The 26,685-nt window shown below is 39.8% G+C and overlaps 1 protein-coding gene across 1 annotated transcript in view; it reads left to right on the forward strand.

Annotated features, from left to right (window-relative positions):
- The window catches only part of LOC122801619 (immunoglobulin lambda-1 light chain-like), a 410,978-nt gene that overhangs the window by 90,201 nt on the left and 294,092 nt on the right, over positions 1-26,685 (forward strand). The gene's annotated exons all lie outside the window — the stretch shown is intronic.

Here is a 26,685-nt window from a genome sequence, read left to right on the forward strand (position 1 = left end):
ATCCTAAAGCCATATATCTCAGATGGCTTACTGATAAATTGTTGTGACTATGGTGAGCAGGGTCCTGAGTTCAAAACCTGCAAGAGCTTTTTATTTTGTTGCTAGGCAGAACAAGGACTGTTTGGATACAGAGTGATTAAGGCAGTTTTGAGCAGCTTTAAGAGAGTTTGTGTGGGTTTGCTCGATGATAAGTGGTGCTAATATACAGTTAAATGAATAGGCACTTACACCATGTAGCCTTTGCTTACCAGTGCACAAATCTGCTGAGAATTTACATTTAAGCAATAGTTAAACCTGCTAAGCATAGCTCAGCCATGGTAACCATTGATCACATTCCAGTCTGATTAAATAGCAGGGTAATGACATCTTTAATAAGTGTATTTAATTTCCTGCACATAACATGTTTCTATGTGCTGTCATTACAGTAGCAATGGGGGTGACTATACTGTATGGGGCACTTGGGTATACATGGGTAGTACTACAATCTTTTTTTAAATTTGTTTTATACATGGGTAGTATCCCAGGTTATATGCTGTCACACTTGCATGCTACACCAGCTACAGTGCATTGGTTGACAAAATAGTTTAACACATATTGTATTATTAAGTTAGTACTTTTAACAGTGCTTTTCCAAGTAAAAGTAGATTGCAGATTGTAGTACTTGAACCATACACCCCTGCATGCAAAGCTGAGACTCTGAGTACTCTTTTTCTTGGTGTTTGAGCTGTATGTTTTTATGTATCTCCTACTGGATATTGATATGATATTATGATATTAACTGTAGACTACTATGTTTTTGGACATGTCATTGAGGATTGCTGTCATGTAGTAATGGCATACCTTTCAGTTTCAGACTTCTGTCCTTCAAAACATTTATCCTAATGCATAACCTGTTGGCTACCCACTTTCCGTCTGTCCTCTATACAGATGTGCAGATGTCAGGTATTGCTAAGGCCATACAACTATGTAGGAGCCCACATAGTATTGTGCTGTGGGCCTGGACACTGCTGCTAGTTCCAACATATGGGACATTCCTTAATGTGGGCCTTGCCCCTTTTCCTTGCCTGTGTGAGGGACATTACAGAGGTGGTGAGTTATAGATTCATATATAGTAGGTGGCAATACATCACAGGACAGGACATTTGGAGACAGCCAAACAACATGGGGGACATATCCCCAGAATTGTGAACAGATTCTATATCATTAGTGCTGTTATGCACATGGTGGATTGATAGATGGACAGGGTTTGTGTGAACATGCATTTAGTGAGTGACTTCACGACTGACAGTGATATGTCTCTGACATACCTCTCCATTGGCACGCTATCCACAGACTGGCCACATGTTTGCCTATTATGTTTTGTCTGTTCCCCCAGACAGTTGGTGTCCTTGGTAAATCAGTTGTGGACTCTGGGGAATGCAGTCAGTAAATACTCACATCTATTGGCACTACTGACTTCGTATTCCTCATAAAGGATATGTTACAACAAACCCAGTAACATTTGCAACTGTTTCAATGTATGACAGAAATATGTCCAGTCTACCCCTGTGTTTGTCCCTCTGTCCCCAAATAATGGCAGGCTTTGTCCAGATGTCAATGAGGCTCAGATGTCTTTAGTATCATTATTTCTTGCCTTCATTCCTGCTACCATCCCAGTGATGTAGTAGACCCACAGACATGTCAGGGAAGAGCCCATAGATATGAGTCCTGAGCCTGTACATTCTGAGGTGAACTGTACATGTGAGAGATCTGTGTATGTCTGGCCATTGTTAACAGACTGTCAGGATTGTGTACACATGTCATGTGTACATGTTATTTGGGCTGTGTATGGAGGGGGTGGATGCAAGTGTTATGGCTCCTTTTTGATCTGACTGCGCATTCTGCTCCAGTTTCTGCTGATCTATTGACTGTATGTGTTTGTAGGGGCAGACTGAGACATGTTCTGTACCAAGGTCAGGTTTCAGATTACACTGAGAATTGGGACTGTATATGTAGGGCTAGTGTGTGAGTGGCAAACAATGGTGCATTTGTTCACACAGTCTGTATACTCTACTGTTCACTTGATTTACTGTTATGTGACTGTGACTGTGGTGATATTGGCTGTGGGTATGCACTTTCACATTGGTGTCTGTTTGTCAGTGCTGTTACATCCCTGTAGTGCCTGATGTATTTGCAAATACATGTATAATTACCCATAGCAGATTTCCTATTTTAATTACTTGTGCTATTTCACTAAATATATGTTAGAGCACACAGGAGGATGTTACTACAGCAACTGTCTTAGCTTATCTATGCCAGTACTTCAGATACATTCCCATGTTCATGGCTTCCACCCATCACTTTGTCAGCCTTGGTCCAGATTCATTGCAGTAAGGGGTTCTGAGCATACCTCTCAACTGGATGGATTGTTTCAGGATGTCCAGGTTTATTGTTCATATTTCTGGTCTGTTTTACAGATTATTCTCATTTCTCTGGTAAATCACTGTGATGATATGATTGTTGTCAGAAAATGAGGGCATACATTTCATTTACCTACCTCACATCCACCAGAATATGCATGCTGAAACAAACTGTGTCACTATGTCAAGAAGAGTACAGGGGATAATGACCTCTTCCTGGATGCTAATGCATTAGTACTGAGATGTGCCACATAGAAGGACTTTCTGACCATAGTGGCAACGTGGTGGTCAAAAGAGACATTGCTGTCAACCTGTGTACCTAGATCTGTTATAATGTCTTCTTTGTTCAGGGGACTACCATCAATGTGGTAATTCATGGGAACAGGTTTTTTTCCCAAAGGGGGTGACAACACATTTTCTGACATTGAGCTTAAGGCCATGGCTTTGACACCAGTCACTGGTCTCAGTGAGGCCTTTCTGTAGGATGGCAACATCACTTGGTTAGTTAATAATAGCTCCCAACTAGCAATTGTCTCCAAACTTTGTCAGCCAGAGTCCCTTCATGTTGGCGTGGACTTCAGAGAAGCTGATACCAAACATGAGAGGACTCAGGACAGAACCCTGTGGGACTCTACTTATGACTGCTCAGCAGTCTGACCTGGAGTCAGCTATTTTCACACTGTGAGTTTTATCTGTGACCCAGTTTGCAATCTACCTAGTGATATAGGGGTTGATGCCTAGCTTTGTGAGTTTTTGCATGATTCCTGCGTAGGGAATGTTATCAAAGGCTTTGGCCGATTCAAGGTAGGCTGTATGTGCCACCTTGCCTTCATCCACAGCTCAGGTGACTTACTCCAAGAAGTTGACCAGGTTGATTGAGCAGGTATGATCTACCCTTCACAAAACTAAACTGTGTGGGATCCTGAGCCTGCAGATTCCCATACCCTGTTTATTAGGTGCATGATGATGCATTCCATAGCTTTGCATGACAGACTTGTCAGGCTATTGGGGCGGTAGTTCTCAGGGTCTGTAGTCACTCCTCCTTTGTGGAGAGGGGTGACTGTAGCAGTGCACAATTCAGTAGGGACAAAGCCTGAGGTGAGGCTGTGATTGAACAGGGCACACAGATGAGGTGTCAGGTCACTCTGTAATTTATGTAGAACACAGCCAGGGATATTGTCAGGTCCTACAGAAGCTGTATTTCTGGCCTTGGACAGTGGTGTTTTAACCTGTGCAGCAGTAACACTGGGTGCCTGGCAGTGTACTGGTTTTGTGATTGGTCCTGTGGCGGGGGGGGGGTAACGTTTGCACTCAATATCTCAGCCAATATATTGGCAATATTTCTTGGCTTAGTCTGGGAGGTACCATTGTCCAGTAGCTCAGAGCAAGTCTTGGTATTGCCATGGATATTCTTTACATAACTGTTTGAGGCCTTATGGCTGTCTTTACTATGAGCTCCAATTCTGTTTTCACAGCTAGCTTTGCAGTATTTGATGAGGGATCTCAAATTTTAATTGAGGTTGATAAGGGTTTTTCCAGTCTTGGGACTTCACCTAATTATGTATCAGTTTCCTCCTTCTGTTGTACAGTTTCTTTATGGCTGGGGAACACCAAATTGGCTTCCTTTTTTTGGTGGTGAGGGTCTTGGTTCTATTGGGTATGGCAGTATCCATGCATTTGTGAACATGTTCATAGTGCATTGGTGCTTGATTCAGCAGTCATGTAACTAGTCTCCATTTGCATGGCTGCCATAAGGTTAGCCACCTCTGCTTTTAGGAGGCTAAAGTTAGCTTTGGAAAGGCTTTTCATGGTGTTTACCTGTGTAGGGGGGTGGGAGGGCTGTGAATTTCCAAAGGTGATTACTTTGTGGTCAGATCTAACAAGGGAGGAGTTGACTATTGGTGTACAGCAACAGTAACCCATGTTAGTAAGTACCAGGTTGATGTGGTGGGCAAGTGCATTGGTACATGAGTAGCTTTCCCAGTTAATGGCAGGATTGTTGAAGTCATCCAGTATAAGAGTGTTAGGTGGGACACTAATAATCCCCAGGGTGCTTAGGGACATGGTGTGTGAGTCTTGGGAAATGTTTGGGGACCTATAGCAGGCTAAAACCTGAACCACTGTCTTAGCCAATGTTAGCTACACCTGCAGCATCTGTGATGCATAATGCTGGGTTGCCACTCTGGAGGTGTGTGCATCCTTTATGAATATGGAAATAACACCACGTTTGGAGCTTCAGTCCAAGTTCTGCAGCCAAAAGGTGTGGAATGAGATATAGGCTGGTAGTGCAGGGGTGCTTCCTGCTGCCTTTAACCAGGTCTCTGTTACAGAACAGATGTCATTCTTTCACATTTTTAAGGAATACTTCCAATAAGTGCATTTTCAGATTTAGACTTTTATGATGCAGCAGCATGACCCTCAGATTGCATGTGTTTGTAGCTGTTATGTATTTATGTATATATATATATATATATATATATATATATATATATATATATATATATATATATATATATATACATATATCTGTGTGTGTGTGTGTGTGTGTGTGTGTGTGTGTGTGTATTCACCTTTCTATATATATGTGTGTGTATCCACATATGTAGATATAAATTTAGATGTATCTCTCTCTCTCTCTCTCTCTTTATATATATATATTATGTATAGATTTGTCCACATATATGCATCTCCATACATATATACATGTGTATATAGAGAACCTGACTGATTCTGCAGACTCTTTTCCCTGCTGTTGAATGACTGTACTAACTGATATGTTTGGAAAATCATCACTATTTTTTAGAGCTCAGGTGGTGTAATGGTACATTGCTTTGTAGTTTATAGGGTCCTAGGTTTAAGACTTGGCAGGACTTATTATTTTATTGCAAGGCAGAACAGTTGCTGCTGTGGAGGGAGGGATAAGGGCAATATTTAAACGAGGTCCCTAGTTTGGGCCCATTGACCCCCATTTTGACAGCATATGGACAGATCTGTTGCAATAAGAGGTTCAGAGTATGGATCTGATGTCCGATTGCACTATGTATACATATACATATGCATATATATTTGTACTATTTGTATAAATATATATATATATATATATATATATATATATATATATATATATATATATATATATATATATATATATATATATATATATATATATATATATATATATAAATAATTTTATGTACATACAGAGATATTTATATATATATATATATATATATATATATATATGTATTCACATATATATATATATATATATATATATATATATATATATATATATATATATATATATAAAAAATCTCATATATGTTCATATTTTATATGTATATCTCTACATATACATATATTATGTATTAATGTTTCCATATATATATATATATATATATATATATATATATATATATATATATATATATATATATATATGCATCTCCATACACATGTACATTTATATATGTACAAAATTTGACTAATTTTAACAAACCTTTTCCCTACAGCTGAATGACTCTTCTGAATGATATGTTTGGAAAAACATCAGGCATGTCTACAGCTCAGATAGCTTAGAGGTAAATTGCTGTTGCTATGGTGTGCTGGGTCCTGGGCTCAAGATTTGCAATGGCTGATTATTTTGTTGCTGGGAAGAACAAGAGCTGTTGGATACAGAGTGATTAAGGCACTTTTAAGGAGTTGTAAGTGGGTTTGTGCACACTTCATGGCTGTAAGCAATGCTAACTTCCAGCTAACTATGCTTACATACAGTTAGCCTTAAAAGTGATTAATCTCTGTAGGCATCAGTTAGCACTGTGCGAACAAGCTTAGTCCTCCTTGCTACTGCTTGCTCCCGCTTACCCCATGCTAATTTCTTTAAAAGAAAAGAAAAAAGGGGTGATAGAAAAGTGGTGAAAAAGTGGGCATGAAGAGGGAAAAACAATATGAAAGCTAGGGATGTGCAGGGTGGGTGTAGGGAAGTTCCATAACTGTCCATTTCTTTTACAGCAACTGCTGTGCATATATATTGACTTTGGAGGTAAATTGTGACACGCAAACCCATGAGACAGTTGTGAGGACAACAATAATGTGTTGTGAAGCCAATTAGATCAGGTTACATGCGTCCAGTGGGAACATGTGCAAAATGGACAGCTATGTATGGGGCAACATTTTTTGGGTGGGAACAGATTGCTCTTTTTTTGTTTTTTTAAGGTGAGAATGGGATGTTGGGGAAGGATAGTAAGTATATTTGGGGAGGTATGTTGGGTTGGCAGACAGACAAGACAGACAAGACAGAATACAGGGAGGGTATATGACACATGTGGGGGGTAAACACCTTGGACAGGGAGGGTGTTTGGTAATTGGAAGCCCACAAGCTCCCAAATGGATACAGTGGGACTGAATTCACCACCCATGGCAGTCACCTCTGCACCTTTACTGCCCCAAAGGTGGCTGTGCTGGGAGTTGAGCAGGAGGGGCAGGCTGACCCTCTAAATGTGCCATGGGGCCCTCAAACTGGCATAGCAGATCTCCCAATTCTTTGCTGAGCTCGCTACACACCTGACCCCGGACCTGGCTTCTGGTGACAGGATCCTGTCCGTGCCTACGATCAGAGGAGGGATGAGCCCCATCCCCTGAGGTGGTTTCACCCTAAGTTGGTGCAGGACCAGGGGACAAGGAGGTCCCGGGGTGGGTCCCAGATGTGCTGGAGCCTAGTGCCATGGCCAGATAAGGTGAGAGAGAAGGAGCCACTGGGATCGGCTTTCCCAGACATGCTATGATATTGCAGTTTTAGAACATGTTGGTTAGTCATGAAAAACACATTCCAGGATTAGTTATAACAGCATGCATGAGTATTCCCAATAACCCAAAACAACAGATTTGGAACATTTGCATAGCAAACAGAGCACATGCATATATGGAACCACAGTGGGCATTACACCGGCATGCAGGTTACATTGATAGCAACAGGCCACCAACAATAATATTTGAACAGGGAACATTAATTGGAAAACATTTTAATATTTGTTGAACAATAGGACAAATGTCCCAATGGTAGGTTTGGTGAAAAACATACCCATTTATATATGTGTTAGATTATTGCTGAAGATAAGGTAGGGGAGAGAGATGTCAACTAACAAAAGTAGATTATTGCAGTGATCACAGCTTTAATGATCATTGCTCTAATCATTACTCTACAGGTATTATTACAACAACCTATGGCCTTGGGTTGGGCAGTGGTATGTTTGTATACAGTGTATAATTATAGCCTTCTTATAGCTACTTTATACCTTTTCTTACCTGGCGATTTCTGTTAACACTACCTAACTGTTTCTACCCATATTCACATAGTCAGAGTTACATATGTGCACTCATAGTGTGTGTGTGTGTGTGTGTGTGTGTGTGTGTGTGTGTGTGTGTGTGTGTGTGTGTGTGTGTGTGTGTGTGTGTGTGTGTGTGTGTGTGTGTGTGTGTGTGTGTGTGTGTGTGTGTGTGTGTGTGTGTGTGTGTGTGCTACTGCCATACTCTGCCTTGATTTCTATCATTCACCCTGGTTGTTGTCAGCAGGGACCAGTAACTGTGACAACATGACACTTGAACATTTCTTGGGGGAGACTACTTGGTGTATGTACTTATCTTGCTGTCATTTGCAGCCTTGGGGTTGGACCATGGGTGTTGGATACAGTAAAGCTACAGCCTTTTTATAGCTACTTTATACCTTTTCTTACATGGCAGACCTGTGGAGAAAATTTCTGTTAACACTACCTGACTGTTTCTACACATATTTACAAAATCCTAGGTGAAATTATGCATACCGCTTACTACCACTCTTGGGATTCAAACCATGCCTGTTTGTGCATAAAATACAACAAACGTTTGTGTGTTTCATCAGAATAAGCTATTGAGAAACTGTTGTCTTTTCCTTGAATGTTTTCTGCCTAATAATCACTTGGTTGCACAATCTGACCTTGTAATTATGACATTCTTATACATACATTCCTATAGATACCTTTTGACATAGCACAGTGTGGAAAACAATGGTTAACACAATATTACTATTCAGATATCAGATCTTGGTGCATGAAACATTTCATATCAGTTAATCTCATGTCTTACAAAGGAAATAAGTTTGTCAGATGTGACTTGATTGTTTAATGCTTTCAGAGCTATAGTTGCTGTGCATAACCTCTACACATTTCAATTCATACAATACCAAAGTAAACACAACCAGTCCAGGGTTTTGAATTTTATTGACAGGCAGTTACAGTTTTATGTATATATATATATATTACCTATATGACACTATTACTGTAATATTGTCTGGTTTATTCAGTACAAACCATACCCATTTTTAATACTGCAAGGTGACATTCTACTCCTTTATATTTATTTGGTATGAGTACTACAAGCTAGATTGTTACTTACCAGCCCACACAGCTGGAGCTGTAAAGATGATAGAGAAACATTTATGCATACCTATCCATCATATACAAGTTGGACTTTGGTAAACAGTTATTGATATTAATACTTACACACGCCTGGGACATCCCTCTGCCATGTATCTTGGACCTACTGTTCCAAGAGCTCCCTCTTCCTCCGCTTCAAGTCAGCAAAGTGGTACTGGACCTGGTCACCAGTCTGAGGGATGCCAGTGGGTGAGACTTTCCCAGGCCTCCGCCTTTGTATTGGGAGCTATGGTACTAGTCCTGCAGCAGTCTCATATCATGTTTTTTTACAAGGAGTCCCACCATGACTCTGGACTCCTGTATGCCCCAGTGCTGCACCTGAAAGTGCACACCCTCTCCAACACCAGCCATAGTGCCTACAATGGAGAGCTACAACCGGTTATGAGTTGTATTCCCACCTGTGAGGTTTAAATACAGCTGATTTCCTGACCTTTGCTATGACTGAATGGTTTTGAATATGCAAAGCTAAGCTAAGTGCTAGGCCAACCCGCTTAGCTGGTATATGCATTGCTTAAAGGAGTAGATGCTAAGCACTGCTTACCAGTGCGCAAATCCACTTAGCTACACTAATTATTGCTTATAATTTACATTTAAGCAATGCTTATACTGGCTAAGCATAGCTGAGCACAAGTTAGCATTGTTCAGCTTTCCTTTTACAGACTATCAGCATTGTGGGGTTGATTCCTCATAAATGACATTTTATGATATGTATGTTTGCCTTCCATAACATCCCCCTATGTGCTTGCATTACAATACATTCTTTTGTGGCTATGCTGTATGGGACACTTGTGTTAATATGGGGGTTTCACATCTGCACTACACTGACATCTCACATTTGGACCTGCTACACTACTCTGGTTAACAAATATATATATATTATTCACTGCCTACTGAAAAAAAACTATATTTTCATGCTTTTATAACAAATAAAATTGAATGGATTGAAGGGGGACTCGAACTGCGAATGCCTGCATGCAAAGCAAAAGTTGTAATCAATACAGTATTTCACTTTACACTGTTTTGACCATATATTTGTATTTAACTCATTGGGATGTGTGAGCTAGGTTGAGCATAGCTGTGTGACGTGAAAACCCACTCAGCTACGCTTAAACTTTATTGTAGATTTTAAAAATATATACGGTTAATACTACTTTTATGAACTGGGTAAGATGCTAGTGTGTATCACTTTATTTTAGGGGACATTTTTTTAGTTTAGTGAAGGGCCAGAAATATTAGGAGATAACATGGACACTCTGCAAAAATCTGGACAGTTAAGTGCTATGTTGTGGAGGGTGTGCTTATGTGTACTTTATCCACGTGCACTGTTATCTTATGATAGTGTCCACAGAACTGTTAGCTGCTGTGGAATTGTTTGGCAATTCTAGAGTGCAGGAGGGGTGTGTAATGTGTGAGCAGTGCTTGGACATACCCCCTGCAATCTTTCATGTTTCATGGCTGTCTAGTGTAGACAGCACTGCGCCCTCAAGAATATGCAGGGCGGACTGCTGTCCTAGACGGCCACGGAATGTTCCATGCAAGAATAACACCATTCTTGCATGGAGCTTAATGAATCCTGGGGGTAATCTTACAAGTCTGCTCTATCCGCTCAACTCTTATGTAGGCAAAACCAAGGAAAACATTTAGATATGTTCACGGGTAGATTGTGGTTTGGCATAGCTTTTGTTGCACAAAGGCAGGCTTACTAAACTGCTCGAACCTCACTAAAGCTGTAACAGATAATGACTGAGTATACTGGGAGCACAATAAACATACAAAATATTTTTATATAAATAATCATGTATAAAAAATTATTATATATATAAATACAAATGCAGCTAGTATTTCATATTAATAAATATGTATCCTTCGCTTGCATTGTTAAAATTGTTAAAAATATATACAATGTATATAATATATATAATCTTGTAAGACCACTGTATTTGTTCAAATCTTTTATAGACAAACCACCTGGAAAACATTTAGATTATGTTCACAGATAGATCATGGTTTGGCATACATTTTTTACAGAAACAAATTTATTAGACTGCTCGATGAGGTCACAGCAAACATTAGATTAGTTGTGCTGCATTCTGATCTGAATCTGAACTACTCATTTCCCATCTTACTTTCTGCTACTCTATGCATTGGTTTATCAATCAGCTTCTCCAGAACTTTCATACAATGTGTCAGTAGTTTGATACCTTTCTACTGCCCACAATAGTAGATGTCCTCTCTGGCACTATTTATGCTTATTCTGCAGTCATGACTGATATGCCTATCTCTCCATACTCCTATAAGTACTCTCAGGAGCCATTTTTTTCTTTTATATCACCCAACATCTTGATCATATATGCTGTGACCTCATACGAGCCTGCTGCTTTCCCCAACTTCATTTTCCTTAGTGCTGTCCATACTTCTTCTAGGATGGGCTCCTCCTCTTCTTTCATTGTACCCTGTGTCTGGGACAGTATAACGTCTGCAAGGTTTTCTTCTTTCAGAAGCTGCTGAAAGTACTCTATCCATCTGCCTTTGGTGTCTCACAGACTGGTAAGCAGTTTGTTGCTAACATCCCTTATGAAGAATGTCTGATGATCTTTATTTTTCTGTCTTTACCTTGTACCCTGATAGAGTTTCTTTGTTCCATCTGCTGAATCACTTTCCAGACATTGGCAGAGTGTCCCTGATGCCTTGTTCTTTGCTACGGCATCTCCTTTCTTAGCTTTTTTGCTAGCCAACCAGGATTCCTTCTTAGCCTGTTCTGCCCTTTCTATCTCTGACTTTTTCCTGCACTCCTTCTTTATTTTGATGACTCCTTGAACTTCTGCATTCCACCTGCAGCTTTTCTTGTGTATTTTATTTCTCACACAATCTGCTTCTTCAGCTCTGCCTATCTCCTCCTCTTCCTGAAGTGCTTCAGCCTTGAATAATTCCTTGAATTCATATGCTTTCCCTCCAGTCAACTTCCATAAGTCTCTGTTGACCTTACAGCCTTCTCTGACAACTGCTTGCAGCAGATTGTGGCAACCAGTGGTATATGTTCTGGGCTAACTGTTTCAATGGGAATGATTTTTCAATCACTGATTCTACCCCACTGTCCTTTCCTTACTAGCAGGATGTCTATCTTAGTTGTATGTTGGCCACTCTTGTATGTGATCTAGTGACTGTGTGTCTTGCTGAACCATGCATTGGCCAACATTAAGCCATTTGCCAGACAGAAGCCTAAACTATCATCTCCTTCTTTATTCCTGTTGCTCCACCCATGTTGACCAAAACAGTTCTCATATTCTGCTCTGTCTCTTTGTCCCAATATCTGAATTCAGGTAACCCATAATTAACACCAACCAATTCCTGATGTCCTGCTTTATCTAGTTAACCATGCAACTGCTGTCTGAATGCACTCTTTTCCATACTATCACAACCCTACTGTGGGGCATAGACTAACATTATCAACAGTGCCCTATCCTTACACTTGAGTTGGATTGCCATGAGTCTGTCATTAATTCTGATAACATCTCTCACTACTTTCTGAAGTATCTCCCTCACCACAGCTAACACACCATTTCTAGTCTGTCTTCCTCATGAGTAGTAGACTCTGGATACCAAGCCTCTCAAGAGGCTTTGCTGCACTGTTCTTCCATCTTGTTTCCAGAATACATAGGATGTCCAGTGTCCTAATTATCATCATGTCATCCACTTCCAAGCTGCACCCTGTCAGAGAAACTACACCAAGTATAGCAATTCATAGCTCATGTTTTGCAGGTGATTGGTTTTATGTTTAGTTTTCACTCAAAACAACTCTGCCAGGTCATGCAAGATGGGCACCTGGATGGTGGGCACACACACACACATCCCCACTATTAGAATTTGTTCCTGGCATATGTCAGAGTAGACTAGGTCTTCAACCCACTTATCACCAGCCCATTTCTTGGCAACATTAATCAGCATGACTGGATCACCTAGAGCCAATTTTACACAGTTGAGTGGCTAACCCTGACATGGTACACTGTCAGTGATCTGTGTTATCCTATCTTGAGGATACTGTGCACCCCAGCTGATGCTATAAGCAGTGGTCTGTACAACCCTTCCTCCTATACACACCATCTAGAATTTGTGTTGCAGCCCACAGCTCCATTATTGGGTGAGTTTGAGGTTGAAACACTCAGCACATTTTTTTATCTTTGGGAGGTGGGAGGAACCTGCAGAGACAAAGGGAGAACATGCAAACTCCATGTAGGTATTGGCTGGAGGTCAAGATCAAACCTTGTACCTGGTACATGGGAGGTGATGACCTTAACCATTATGCCAACTGGTCTAAGGAGACCTCCATATAAAACAGTTTCTTGTGAATGTGCCTTCTTCCAACTAGGCCTGGCATTAAGAAATAGACTCCTACCTGAATTAAGGGGCATGAAATCACTCACTGAGTTCATTCAATACTTGCATAAGCAAACTGAGTGTAAGTACTTTAGGGATAATGGACAACCTCATAATTTGCTATCAAACAGCCTACTACTGCCAGCAAGACAGTCAATGTGAAATGATGAATTCTAACAGCATGCTGCCTCCAACTTGACAGTCTTTCCCTGCTTATAATCCTAAATGTTGTCCCGCTTTTTTCTTGAAATGTTGAAATCCAGCATGGAGTTTATGTATATACTGTAAATAATCTAAACAGCTTTGGTTTTACTGTTAACTCTATGTCTGCAATATTTCTCTATACATGACACTGTAACAAGCAAAAGGATGTGCAACAAGCATATATTTGTTCCATGACTCTTTAGAAAATATGTGATGTTTGCATTCATTCTTATGTACAGTATGCTTCTTCATTATTCATGCTGACCATCCCATCTACCCAGTTACCAAACAGTAAATAAACAAATTATAGTAAAGCTATTTTGATATATCTCAAAATGTGAGGACAAAAGTAAAGTTTTCTAATGTATTAATTAGACATGTCACCTCTAAAGAATCAAAAGCATGTTTGTGTAACCAAACTAACTAATATTAATTCTTTATTATTACATTCTGTGTGACTGACTAATGTTATAGCTTTCTAAAATATTATCTTGTATCTGCCTATTAATAATAAACTGTGTTTAATCTTTATTAATCAGTGATACAATAAATATTTCATTTTACTTGCAAGAATAGCTATAAACAGGTTATGATCTAATTTAATAATAAAATTACCCTGTAGAAGCTACACAATACAAGGTTCTTAGCCTGCTTCGGAAAGGGAGCTAAAATAGAATATTTTCGGGGAGAGTAGCACTATTACATGCTGAATTATTTAAAAAAACTTGGAAGTAAATTAGATATACTGTTCTCTAAGGAATGATTTTATACATTTATAGGATAATTCCATTGACTTCAAAGACCTTGTGTTTCATTTTTTTAAATTTGTCGATCCCTATATCTTTAAATAAAAAAGTCAACTTTGGATATTCTTTTGTTGATATTTTTTTAATAAAATCTTTCATTCTAGACATACCAGCACCAAAAATGTATATTCATGAATGCCATTAAAATTATGTAATATATTAAGTATACTGTATCCATCATCAAATACTTTATGAATACCATTAAAATTATGTAATATATTATCCATACTGTATCTGTTTTATTTTTAACAATATTAGCAATTCCATTAATATGGCCCAGTCCAGACTTAATCTTAGTCCTTTTGGATAGTTAACAGAGTATCTAGTGAGTTTTTTTCTCTAAACCCATAGCTTTCTTATAGAATCACAGGATCACAGGAACGTTAAGAAAAGTAAGGCTGAAGTCCATGTGTACTTTGCCAATTACTATCCTTAGGATGTACTCCTCAGTTCCAGTAGCACAAAATGTGTCGGGGTAGAGAGGAACTTGTGACTGTACCCATCCAATCATCAGTGTCAGTCTTAAAGGAAGCAAGGGTGTCATTCTTAACAAGTAAGGGCAATTTGTTCTAGAAAGAGCACAACCACTAAGTAGTGAATATAACTCACCAATGTGTTTTATTTGTATATTGGTGGAGATTCATATCACAAATTTGGGTATTTGTGCAGCTACTTATCCTGTGCTGTATAATAAATCTATTAGGCTGCAGTTTTTCATGGTATAGAATGCCAGAAAAATATCTCTACGCAGGAGTCTATAAGAGACAGAGTATAGTAACAGAGCTTCTATTCCAGTCTGTCTTAGCAGCTACGCGTGTTTAGATCAATAATCTTTTAGTAACAGAGCTTCTATTCCAGTCTGTCTTAGCAGCTACGCGTGTTTAGATCAATAATCTTTTAGTAACAGAGCTTCTATTCCAGTCTGTCTTAGCAGCTACGCGTGTTTAGATCAATAATCTTTTAGTAACAGAGCTTCTATTCCAGTCTGTCTTAGCAGCTATGTGTGTTTAGATCAATAATCTTTTAGTAACAGAGCTTCTATTCCAGTCTGTCTTAGCAGCTACGTGTGTTTAGATCAATAATCTTTTAGTAACAGAGCTTCTATTCTAGTCTGTCTTAGCAGCTACGAGTGTTTAGATCAATAATCTTTTTCCATTCGGAACCTTGGGATCTTTCTAGCTGCATAATATGTCTGACAAGATGTATGCCAAAAACGGCACTGTATTCAATAAGTGGTCTATCTTGGCCAGAGTACAAAAGGACAATAACATCCTTTGACATGCATGAGGAACCTTTGGAAATTAGCTGTGCTATGTTAAAGATTTCCTAGATACTTTAGCAGCATGGTGATCAAAGGTGAGGGAATTGTTAACTCAGGTGCCAAGTTCCATAGTTTCAGCCCATTCTCTGCACACAATTAATGTTAGAAGACTAGTTCTTGTTGAAGCACTTCTGTATCAGTAGGAGAATGGATGATGACACCGAGCTTGCAGTCATTAGTGAATCTGAATTAGCCATAGGTCAAGTTTTGTGGTATGGAAGTCAAAACTTGAACCTTGCTTTACTCCACTGGTAACTTTTTTTTTAACTTCTGAAGTGGTATCTTCCATCCTAATTGTGTGGATTCTATCATTCAGTCTATGTGTGATCCATCTTACCACATAAGGGTCTTCTTTAGTTCTTTTAGCTTCATTATAGCATCAACATGGGGTGCATTGTCAATGTCCTTAGCCAGGTTTAGATATGCTATGTTGACTGAGTGGCCATTGTCCACTGCTTCTACTACCTTCTCAAAAAAGTTTACCAAGTTAAATAGAGATGCTCTGACCTTTACAAAACCAAACTGTTGTAGGTCAACTTGTATGCGATTTTTAATTTTATAGTTTATGATATGTTCCAAGAGCTAAGAAATTAGGCTAGTTATATTGATGGGCACATAAATTCCTGAGGTCTGTGATAAATAATGTGGCTGTTTCCTAGTCATGAGTAGCATGCCCTGTGGCTAAGCATAAGTTAAAGAAGTGCAGGAGGGACTCAATGGGGGCATGTACGGTGCTAGTAATTAAGCATCCAGGTAAAATTTCTGGGCCCATGGATATGGTGCTTTTAGTTTCAGAGAGTATGACTAGGACATGTTCCATGGTGATTTTTAGGGGCTGAGCGTGACTTAGGATTTTATGGGATTTCAATGATTATTTCTGAAGTAAACTCAGCATTAAATCTCTCTTTTTATGCCATTTTGGATTAGTTAAACACACTGCAAGGTGTTATTTCTCATTTTGCTATGTAACTAAGAAGGATTTGTAGCTAGTTTTCTCTGGCTTTTGATGCTAGTTTCAGATCAATTTCAGCTTTGGTCTTCTTGGTGGTTGTTTTAATTCCTTGCTGATCTTTAACGTGGGTTGATCTGTTATGGGACTTCAAAAGTTTTTTTTTTTCTTTTGTTAAAGAGCTTATTTAAAGTAGTGAACTATCAAGGCTGTTTATTTTTAAATTTCCCATTATAGTAGACTCCAGTGTGGAATGTTAGATCTACACACTTTTGAATGTGGGAGGAGAGTTCAGATGGAAAGGTGGCAGCTGAAGTTTCAAGTGGAGTCAATATACTGTAAGTAACATACATAGCTCATCACAGAATTTAAGAAAGTTTGCACATTTAAAATCATTGAATTCACAATTGTTCAGCATTGTAGAAATAATGTTTTTTTTTTTAAACCAAAGTTATTAAACTGTGGTCCAATTAACTAGGGATGAATATACTACAGGCTTGGTACACTTGGGTGCAATTAGCTCGACCCTTGAGCAGACATTTAATGTTATGTTATCAAAGTAACATCATTCTTGTTTATAACATGATTTTTCCTGTTATTGTAGATCTTTTATATGGTTTTGCTATCCTGTCAGCTAAAATATTAAGATGACCATCTACAATTATTTAAGTGGTTGATTAATTGTAATTTTTTTAGTTCAGATGCTATTGTTGATTCTTTAAAAAAGCACACAACATCAAATAAATTCTCACAAATTTTCAATAGTACCATTTTTTAAACACTTGGGGCAATGTTGGTGAGGACCAGATCCAGAATGTTCCAGCCCCTACTGGACGGGTTACTGTTTATTCTAAAAATGTGGCATTTACTAACACATTCCATCCAATGGAACTCTGGTAGTTTGACTTCTTTGTAACTTCTAATGGGCAGATCCTAAGCTTTTGGATAAAATCAAGTTATATACTGACATTTCAAATAAATGTTCATATCTCTTGAACCACTGGGGCGTTACTAAAGAAGTGTAATTGGCAAACTCTTCAGCACAGACTATTGTTTATAGTGGTAGTGTTCTTTATTTTATAGGTATTAAACTGGACTACATAATTCTCAGTAAATGCAGTAACTATTAAGTTTGTAATAATCTGTAAACAATTTATAATATGTTTTGCAACCTCTGAAGTTACACATCCACTACCAGCAGCATTTTGTTCATCCAGCAGGGAGATTTCATATGAGGCTAAACAGAACTGTATGTGCTACTTGGTTGTTGAGATATTTAGAAAAATATGAAAATGATAACAATATAAATAAATATATATGAACAACAACAGTTAATATCGCTCTAACTGCACTAGACAGAGATTAAGTAATAATCTCTTTTAATAACTTGTATGTAATACGGTTTTGGAATTATTAATGTACATATGCAATATTAGATGCCTATAGATATCAGAAGGATGCAATTAGAGAAGCACCTGGAGGGATACTATTATTTAATCAAATAAGACAAGGAATCTTTGGGCATAGCCAACGATAGAGGTGCAGGTACACCAGTTAATGCAGGGATAACTGAAATCACCCAATATGAAGGTATTTTTGTTAAGGGTAGTTCATTTAGGAATCTGTCATGGTGAACTCTGAACTTGAGACATGGACTGTGTCTTATAGTGGACTATAAATTGATAGTTATTTTTATTAATGGTAAGTTGGAGCTCACTAAATTCAGAGTTAATGTCACAGGAGATTACCTAAAGGTGGTATTCTTTCAAACAAAAATGGAGATACCTCCACAGTGCCTCTCAGCTCTGAAGGCATGGTAAACACTGAATCCAAGTATACAGGGAGTGTTATCCACTGAAACCAAGGCTCAGTTACAACACAGATATGGATGTGTTCTAGATACAAGAGAGTTTCAAGATCAGGTAGTTTTGATGGTAAGACATCTGGCACTGAGAAGATTAACCCTGATGTGGTCAGAATTTGTATTTGCTATGTTATTATCTACTATGTTTGAATGTCCAGTAGTCTGATATGACCTGAAAGAGGCACTATGAAGGCAGCAAGGACTTGTCTGCTAAGTGGCATCCATCTCTAGTGAAGCTGGATGTCCTATCTTCCATTTCCTCGTAGGCTGATATATATTAGAGAATGACAATGACTACTTAGAGAACTGAAGTCAATAATTTTGTTTTTGGATTTAAGCATCTTTCTGGATGATGGTAGGATTCCACTCAGGGACAGAGCCTTGGCTGGACTCAGCACATGCAGGATGAAAGCCAACATATCTCTCAACATGTCCTTCTGGGTTGAGCACTGTAATTCATTCACATCCACATGGACAACTACTAAGCCATATTCATATTCACCTAGTGTGAGGCACTGAACAGCCCTAGTGACATCAGGGAACATGGTGTGGAAGAATTAAGTTACTGTTACCCTGTCCTTGCCCAACCTCCTGAACATGCTGTCTGTGTGCTTTATAATGTAGACACAAATTCTTTCCACTTGTATTCACTGAGTTTGTGCTAGCAGAAGGCTTATGGCCCAGAGACCGGTGACTCTTTGCTGTATGAGAGGTTGCTGATGTTACTGTAGTGCATTTATGCTGAACTCTGAACCTTCTAGATCTTGTAGGTTTTGTAAGAGATGTTTTGACAAGCTCAGCATATGTTTTTTTGGTGAATGTGTGTATTTGAGTGGATGCTGGAGTATGGACCTCACAAATTTGTTCTCATGTTTTTTCACCATGTTGATAATATACCTGCATCTCTCATGGGTCATATTGTAGCATGCATTAGCCTGTTACTATTTGACAGTTCTTACTCTACCTAAGGACTGGCAGTACTAGAAGTCAAGCTACACCTGAGAGCAATAACTGATTTGACATCCATACCAGCCAGGTGATTTTACTTCTTGTGGTGTCAGTGGCACTGATGCTAGCTGGACAGCTGATGCTCAGAGTTAGATGATAGATTAGAAGCCATAGCTGAAGGAGGTTACACTCATTAACATAATGAAAGGTTACAGAGATCTGATATTTTAACAGCTTATGGTATTAACAACAAATGCTTCTTTTTAGCAAGTAGATTAGAGACTTAAGTTTTGACAGCTTATCAAAGTGGTACACAGCAATTTAAGACACAAATTAATGAGAAGAAGGGTTTATAATAAGTAACTTGCAGTTTATTGCATACTGTGGGTCACAATGCAACACTGAGTGCTTACTCTGAACTAACTAGCACTTATAACGGTAGATAATACAGGGATGTTAATACTGCTGACAGAGCTGATCTCCCTGGATATTGAAGGGATTAGTAGAAAGATCAAATCTGATAAAACAGATCACAAGAGGAGACCTACTAAGCAACTCAGTGTGACCCAGCTGAACAGAGTGCAGTGATTCCCACGGTGTTGCTATGTTAACAAAAATGACAAAAAGTAAACAACAGCTAATCATTTTCAACTGTCTTACTCTCTTCACCAATCTGCCAGAGCACCTCTCAGTTATGTACTCTTACAATAGACCTTCCTGTCAGCACAAATCTATGATCTAAGATTTATTGGTGATTCTTTTTGGTGAATGCACCACATCTGCTTATATATAATAACCTTTCTGAATTTTATTTCTTCATCGCAGTTGATGTTTTTCTTTAATTTATACTATTTATTTATCCTAAAATTCTATACCATAAAGAGTTTTCCTAAATACCTATCTAAAGCATTCCAAAACCCAAGATATCTATTCCCCTTACCATTATATTCCATCAATGTATTTGTTTCTTTTCTCTTCTGAGAAGCTTTGAGAAACTGACTCATATTTATTAAAATTAAATCAGAAAAGATCTTCATCTAATAAATAAGTTGTCTGTAAATATATAAGAATGGATTTATAAAATTTAAGATATTTCTGAAGGTTGACTGTCTTCTATTTAAAGTATTCACTTTCAAAGAAACCTAACTGCAAGCACTTATCCCCCTCCCCCAAGTCATTCCTACTGAAACCATTGACCCACATCTTCTGTAGACAGCTTGATTGAGCTGGTTGTCTTGAGACAGCGTAAGACGTGTCATGCCTTCAAAATGTATAAAAGGGAAAAAAAAATAAAAACTTTCTAGTAAAACAATTTACAACTACTCAGTAAATAACTTATTAGCTGCATAGTTTTTAAAAAGTACCAAGACAGAAAAGTTAATTACCATAAGGAAGTACAGATGAAACACAAAGGACAACATTTGTTGACAAAGAAACCGAACATGAAGAGGCCAACTTTCCAATGCTGGGAAATATGCTTAAAGCCTAATTTTCCTCTAAATGGACCAGAAGGTGAAGGTAAAATGTTTCAGTCAGGCAGAGAGCACTATTATCAATGATCCTGTGATGCCCCAACACCGGCCCAGTAATCAAGGAGCCTCAATCCTCACCACTGGCAACAGTGGGGAATGTACACACTGGGAGGGTGACAAGTACACACACAGTAAAGTGCAATTTCCCTTAAGAGCACACAGAAATCACAGTCAGTCTGGGGATGGTTCCTTCCTCTTTCTCCAGATCCCCAATAAGACTCCCCACTGGCACAGCTATAGAGTTGCGTTCTCAGCTGAGTGGCCAAGCTAATACCTTCAGCATCTTCTCTTTCCAACCAGTGCTTTGTCTCCCTGCCCAAGTAGCTGACACACACACACACACACACACACACACACACACACACACACACACACACACACTTTGAGGTTTGATTTATATACAAACATACACACACACACACACACACACACACACACACACACACACGCACACACACACACCTGGGGAAGGCTGGCACAGGTTTACTGGCTATGTCCCCTTCTGCCCAGACTATAAAGTAGTTTTCACAGCCACCAGCCAACTCTTATCAGCTACTTTAAGGCCCTTAACAAAGGGTGTCCAATCCTACTGTGTAATGTTACTATTAATTCAAATTGTAGTTTTGACTAAGAGCAATGTTATTTAGGAGTGGCCTGTACAGTGTCACCATATAGATATGCAAGTACTCTAAGAGCTTAAATATCTCTAATCAGATCAACCACAATTAAAAGGTGTAAATATATTTAATAATAAATAATAAATGACAAAGACAATACTCAGTAAGTAATCAGTTGCATCAGAGTTCAAAATCACTGGAAATATTTAAAACAAAATTGCAGGACAGTCTCAAATAAAAAAAAGCATCTAAGCTATGCTTTGCTATATTCCTATCTGAATATAAAAGAGTTACTATGCTCTAAAAACTTACTTACAGCAAGGCAAGGTGGTGAATGGATCTTCTAGCTCATGTTGTCAGGTCAAAAGACAGATACAAAATGCCCAGTCTCTCTTTGAGAGAGTTCTTAAATTAATATCAAATATTATTGATGGGTTAACTTGGATGACATCACCCTTTGCAACCTGAATTTAGTTCCCAGGCTAAACCCCCTTTGTTAGGGCTAACAGAATTTAGCATCTCCCTGTGAAAATGCATATCTCTCAGATCTTTGCATAGCCTGGAAGTTATAAAACGCGAAAACAATTCAACATCTCAAACCTAGTAATTACTTCTCTTTCAGGACAATACAAAAAACTTCTAGGTCTAGACATTGTGTCTGCTACTGCACTGAAACTGAAAGAACATCTTTTGTTTATGGCCCAACAATTATGCAAAAAAATAATTTCAACTATTTTCTCTGAAATGTTCAAGTTAACCTTCTGTGTTCCAGATTCCATTAAACATATACATATAAACAGTCCCAATAGTGCAGGTACATCCTGTTCTATTCCAATAGGGCATGCTATGGTTACATTTTAGCTCCATACATTATACACACTTCTGTATGAATCATATCAGTATTCACAAATGACACAGAATTATTTACAAAATTCCTGATAGGTGGGCTGGCACTGTGAAATTTCTTCCCTCCAAAAAATCAAACTAGTTTTTCAAGTGACCTTTGAGAAACATTACTTGAGAGGGATGACTGTCTGGGAATACCTCACCCAATTTCCTGTCATGAGAGCCCATCCGTGTTGGCATTAACTCCACTGCAGTGCTGCACTGTCATATCATATGCCTGCAACCCTAGGATCCACCTTAATAACATGGCATTTTGCTGGCTGGCTTGATGTAGCCCTGTTAAGGGATTGTGGTCTGTAACTACAGTGAATTTGCTTCCATCCAGATAAGGCTGAAGTTTCTGCAGTGTCCACACTATAGCTAGATATTCCTTTTCTACATTTGCATAGCATTCCTCCCTGGGTTGGAGCCTACGACTGAAATATATCACTGGGTGCTCTTGTCCCTCTGAGAAGACCTGGTTAAGTGCAACCCCCACTCCATGGTTTGAAGCATCTACCTGCACAACAAATTATTTGCTGTAATCTGGACTGGCTAACACAGGGGGTCCTTCCAAAGCTCCTTTAAACTTCTGGATTGCCTGCTCAAATGCTGGGGTTCACACTGCCTTATCTGGCTTGTTGTTCCTTGTCAGGTCTGTGAGGGGAGCAGTTATGGTACTATAATTGGAGACAAACTTTCTGTAGTACCCTGCTGTCCCTAAGAATGCCATCACCTGTTTTTTGCAACAGTGGCAGGCCATGACTGAATGGCTTCCACTCTGCCAGGTACTGGCCTGATCTTTCCAATCCCCACTCTATGTTCCAGGTAGGAGACTTCTGCCATACCTACTTGACATTTACTGGGCTTAATGGTCAACCCTGCACTCTCTAGTCAGCCCAGCACCTCCCTGACATGCTGAAGGTGCTCTTGCCAGGAATGGCTGTAGATGGCAATAGCATCCAGGTAAGCAAAGGCAAAATCTCCTGCTCCTGCTAGGATATGATCAACCAGCCTCTGGAAAGTTGCTGGGGCATTTTTCAGCCCAAAGGTCATCTTTGTGAACTCATACAAGCCAAAAACAGTCACAAAGGCTGACCTCTCTCTAGAGGTGGGAGTCAAGGGCACCTGCTAGTAAACCTTGGTAAGATAAATAACGGTAAGATACTTAGTCCCACCCAGCTGCTCTAGGGCTTCATCTGTCCTAGGCATGGGGTAAGCATCTGACTCTGTGTGACTATTATTTAATTTCCTGTAGTCCACACAGAACCTGGTACTGCCATCCTTCTTTGGTACCAGCACCACTGTGGAAGCCCAAGGACTGTTGGACTCCTGAATTATCCTTAGTTCCAACATTTCCTATATCTCCACCCTCAGAGTCTGTTTGACTCTCTCAGGCACCCTATAAGGGACCTGCTTAATAGACCACTGGGGTCCTATATCCACATGGTGTTGCACCAGATGGGTGCACCCTGGTTTCCAAGTGAACATGTCTTCAAACTCCTCTAACACTGCTTGGATTTCTTGAACTTGGGTAGGGGATAGCTGCTGGGACATTACTACCCCTTTCACTGAGGTGTCAGTCCAAGCCTCATTGAGGAGATCAGTCAACAGATCCCCTTCACCTCCTCCTGCCACCCACTGCAAATACTCAGCACAAGGGCCTCTCTATCATGGCAAGGTTTCATTATGTTAACATGGCACAATTTATGCCCCTGCCTCCTGCCTAGCAGCTCTGCCACATAGTTAACATCACTGACCTTCCTTACCATCTTGAAGGGACCCTCCCAAGCTGCCTGCAGCTTGTTGTGTCTGACAGGAAGGAAAACCATTACCTGCTGCCCTACAGCATACTCTCTAGCTTGAGCATTCCTGTCATACCAGACCTTTTTCTGCTTTTGGGGTTCTGTGAGCTTCTCCTGGGCCAAGCCCATGAGCTCCCTGAGCCTTGTATTGAGGTTTAAGACATATGCCACAATAGAGTCCTTGTGGGATTCACACTCACCCTCCCACTCACCTCACATCAAATCTAGAGTCCCCCTCACCCTATGCCATTATATGAACTTGAAGGGTGAAAAACCTGTGGATTCCTGGGGCACCCCTCTGGAAGCAAACAACAGATGGGGCAAATATTTGTCCCACTTCCTCTTGAACTGGTCTGCAAATGCACCTAGCATGGACTTGAGTATAGAGCTTAACCTCTCAACAAGACCATTATTCCAGGGATGGTAGGGGTGGTCTTTAGGTACTTCACCCCACAGTGCTTCCACAGACAAGCCAGCAGATCTGACATAAAATTGGCATCCCTGTCAGTTAGTATTTGTTTTGGGAAACCTACCCGGCTGAAAATCTCTAACAAAGCAGTTGCCACCTTTTCTGCCTCAATGGAGGACAGAGCCACTGCCTCAGGTATCTGGTAGCATAATATACCACCACTAGGATATACTTTTTCCCTGTGGAACTTGGGGTACTCTGAGGCCCCACAATACCCATAGCTACCATCTAAAATTGCTCCTCAATCACAGACAAATGCATCAAAAGAACTTTCTCATTGACTCCTGTCTTGCCTACCTTTTGGCACTGCTCACAGGTCCTGCAGTATCCTGTTACATCCTAGAAATCCCAGGCCAATAAAGGTTCTACATAATACATCTCTTTGTACATTTTATGCCCATATGACCTGCAATGAGGATATCATAGGCTATGGCTAGAAGTGCCAGATAGTAGGCTCTAAGCAGTACAAACTGCTGTATTCTCTTACCCTCTAGCCCTTCCTCAGGAGTCCACTCTCTGTACAGTAACCCACTACTAAAATGTATGAGAACCACTAAAATGTAGGTGTTCTCCTTTAACAATAAATAATCTCTAAATATTTAATGAGTGTACTCTAGAAAATCTTGTATTATGTTTGTATCTATTGTTGAACATCTGTCCTTTATGTAATATTTCACTGTATGTATACATGTAATGTATGTCTGGAGCTTTTCTTCCTGGGCCTCTGCTGAAGATGGACCTATATCCAGTTGGATTTTCCTGGTTAATAAATGTAAAATAAATAAATTGTTCCAATATATAGATTCCCCTTTCCCTTGAGAATCAGGTGCCTCACTGGCTATCTCCCTCAGGCCTTGTAATGTAGGGTCTGAGAGCAGAGTCTGTCTCAACTCTCTCTTTGTAACTCTTCCCAGTTTCCCTTCCACAGGTAGTCTGGTATTCTCTGACAGTGGTGCCTCACTGTCAGACTGGGTACTACTACTCACCTCTGCCCTTGCAGTCACTATGTCCAAGGGAACATCAGTACCCACAAGCAGCTGTGGCTCACCTTCAGTCTCACTGCTACAAGGTAGCTCCCTCCCTGAAGTAACCACATCATCAGTCCTGGCTGCAAGTGTGCGGTCTATCTGGGTCTCCTCCAGGCGAAGAGTCAGCATCTCCTTTTCATGTCGCCGCTGCCTCTCATTCTCCTCAGCCACCAAATGTCACAGTTTCTAATTTTTCTCAGCCTCCAGACATTACAGTTTCTTATTTTCCTCAGCCTCCAGATGTCTCAGTCTCTATTCTGCTTCTATTTCCAAACATTTGGCCTCCAATTCAAGTCTCTTTAACTTCAGATGTATTTTTAAGTCTGCTGTGGAAAGGTTGAACTGGCCATTTTCTGAGAGTTGTACATCTCCAAGGCCAGTCTGATTGTCCTCGTGATTGTTGGGGTATGATGCAGCTTTGCCCAAGGCTGCATTCATTCTGCCTCAGTCAGGTTGGCACGCACCAGACCTTTAGCCTGACATATCTCAGCCAAATGGCTCCTTGTCGGCTTGCCATACTCTTCTGCTGACATGCTTGCCTACTCTCCCTGACTAACTAAGCTAACAAAATAAAACAATTGTGATATGAAACTCTGAATGTTCATTGTGTGGTTGACTGAGAGTGCAAACACCTTCCTTAGTGACCACTGTTTGCAGGCTACAGAAATTCAATATCCACACCAGTACAAGCCAATTAATATGTGATGTGGCTATCCCACCACTGCCAACCAATTAATATGTGACAACCCAAGACTGGCCCAGTAATTAAGGAGCCTCAGTCCTCATCACTCTCAACAGTAGAGGACATGCACACCGGGAAGATGACAAGTACACACACAGTAAAGTGCAATTTCCCTTAAGAGCATACAGAAATCACAGTCAGTCTGGGGCTGGTTTCTCCCTCTTTCTCCAGATCCCCAGTAAGACTCCCCACTGGCAAAGCTATAGAGTTGAGATCTCAGCTGAGTGGCCAAGCTAAGACCTTCAGCACCCACCCTGTGTTCAACCAGTGAC

Source organism: Protopterus annectens, chromosome 5.part0, assembly GCF_019279795.1.
Source record: "Protopterus annectens isolate FY-2018-M chromosome 5.part0, PAN1.0, whole genome shotgun sequence".
Lineage (NCBI taxonomy): Eukaryota > Metazoa > Chordata > Ceratodontiformes > Protopteridae > Protopterus > Protopterus annectens.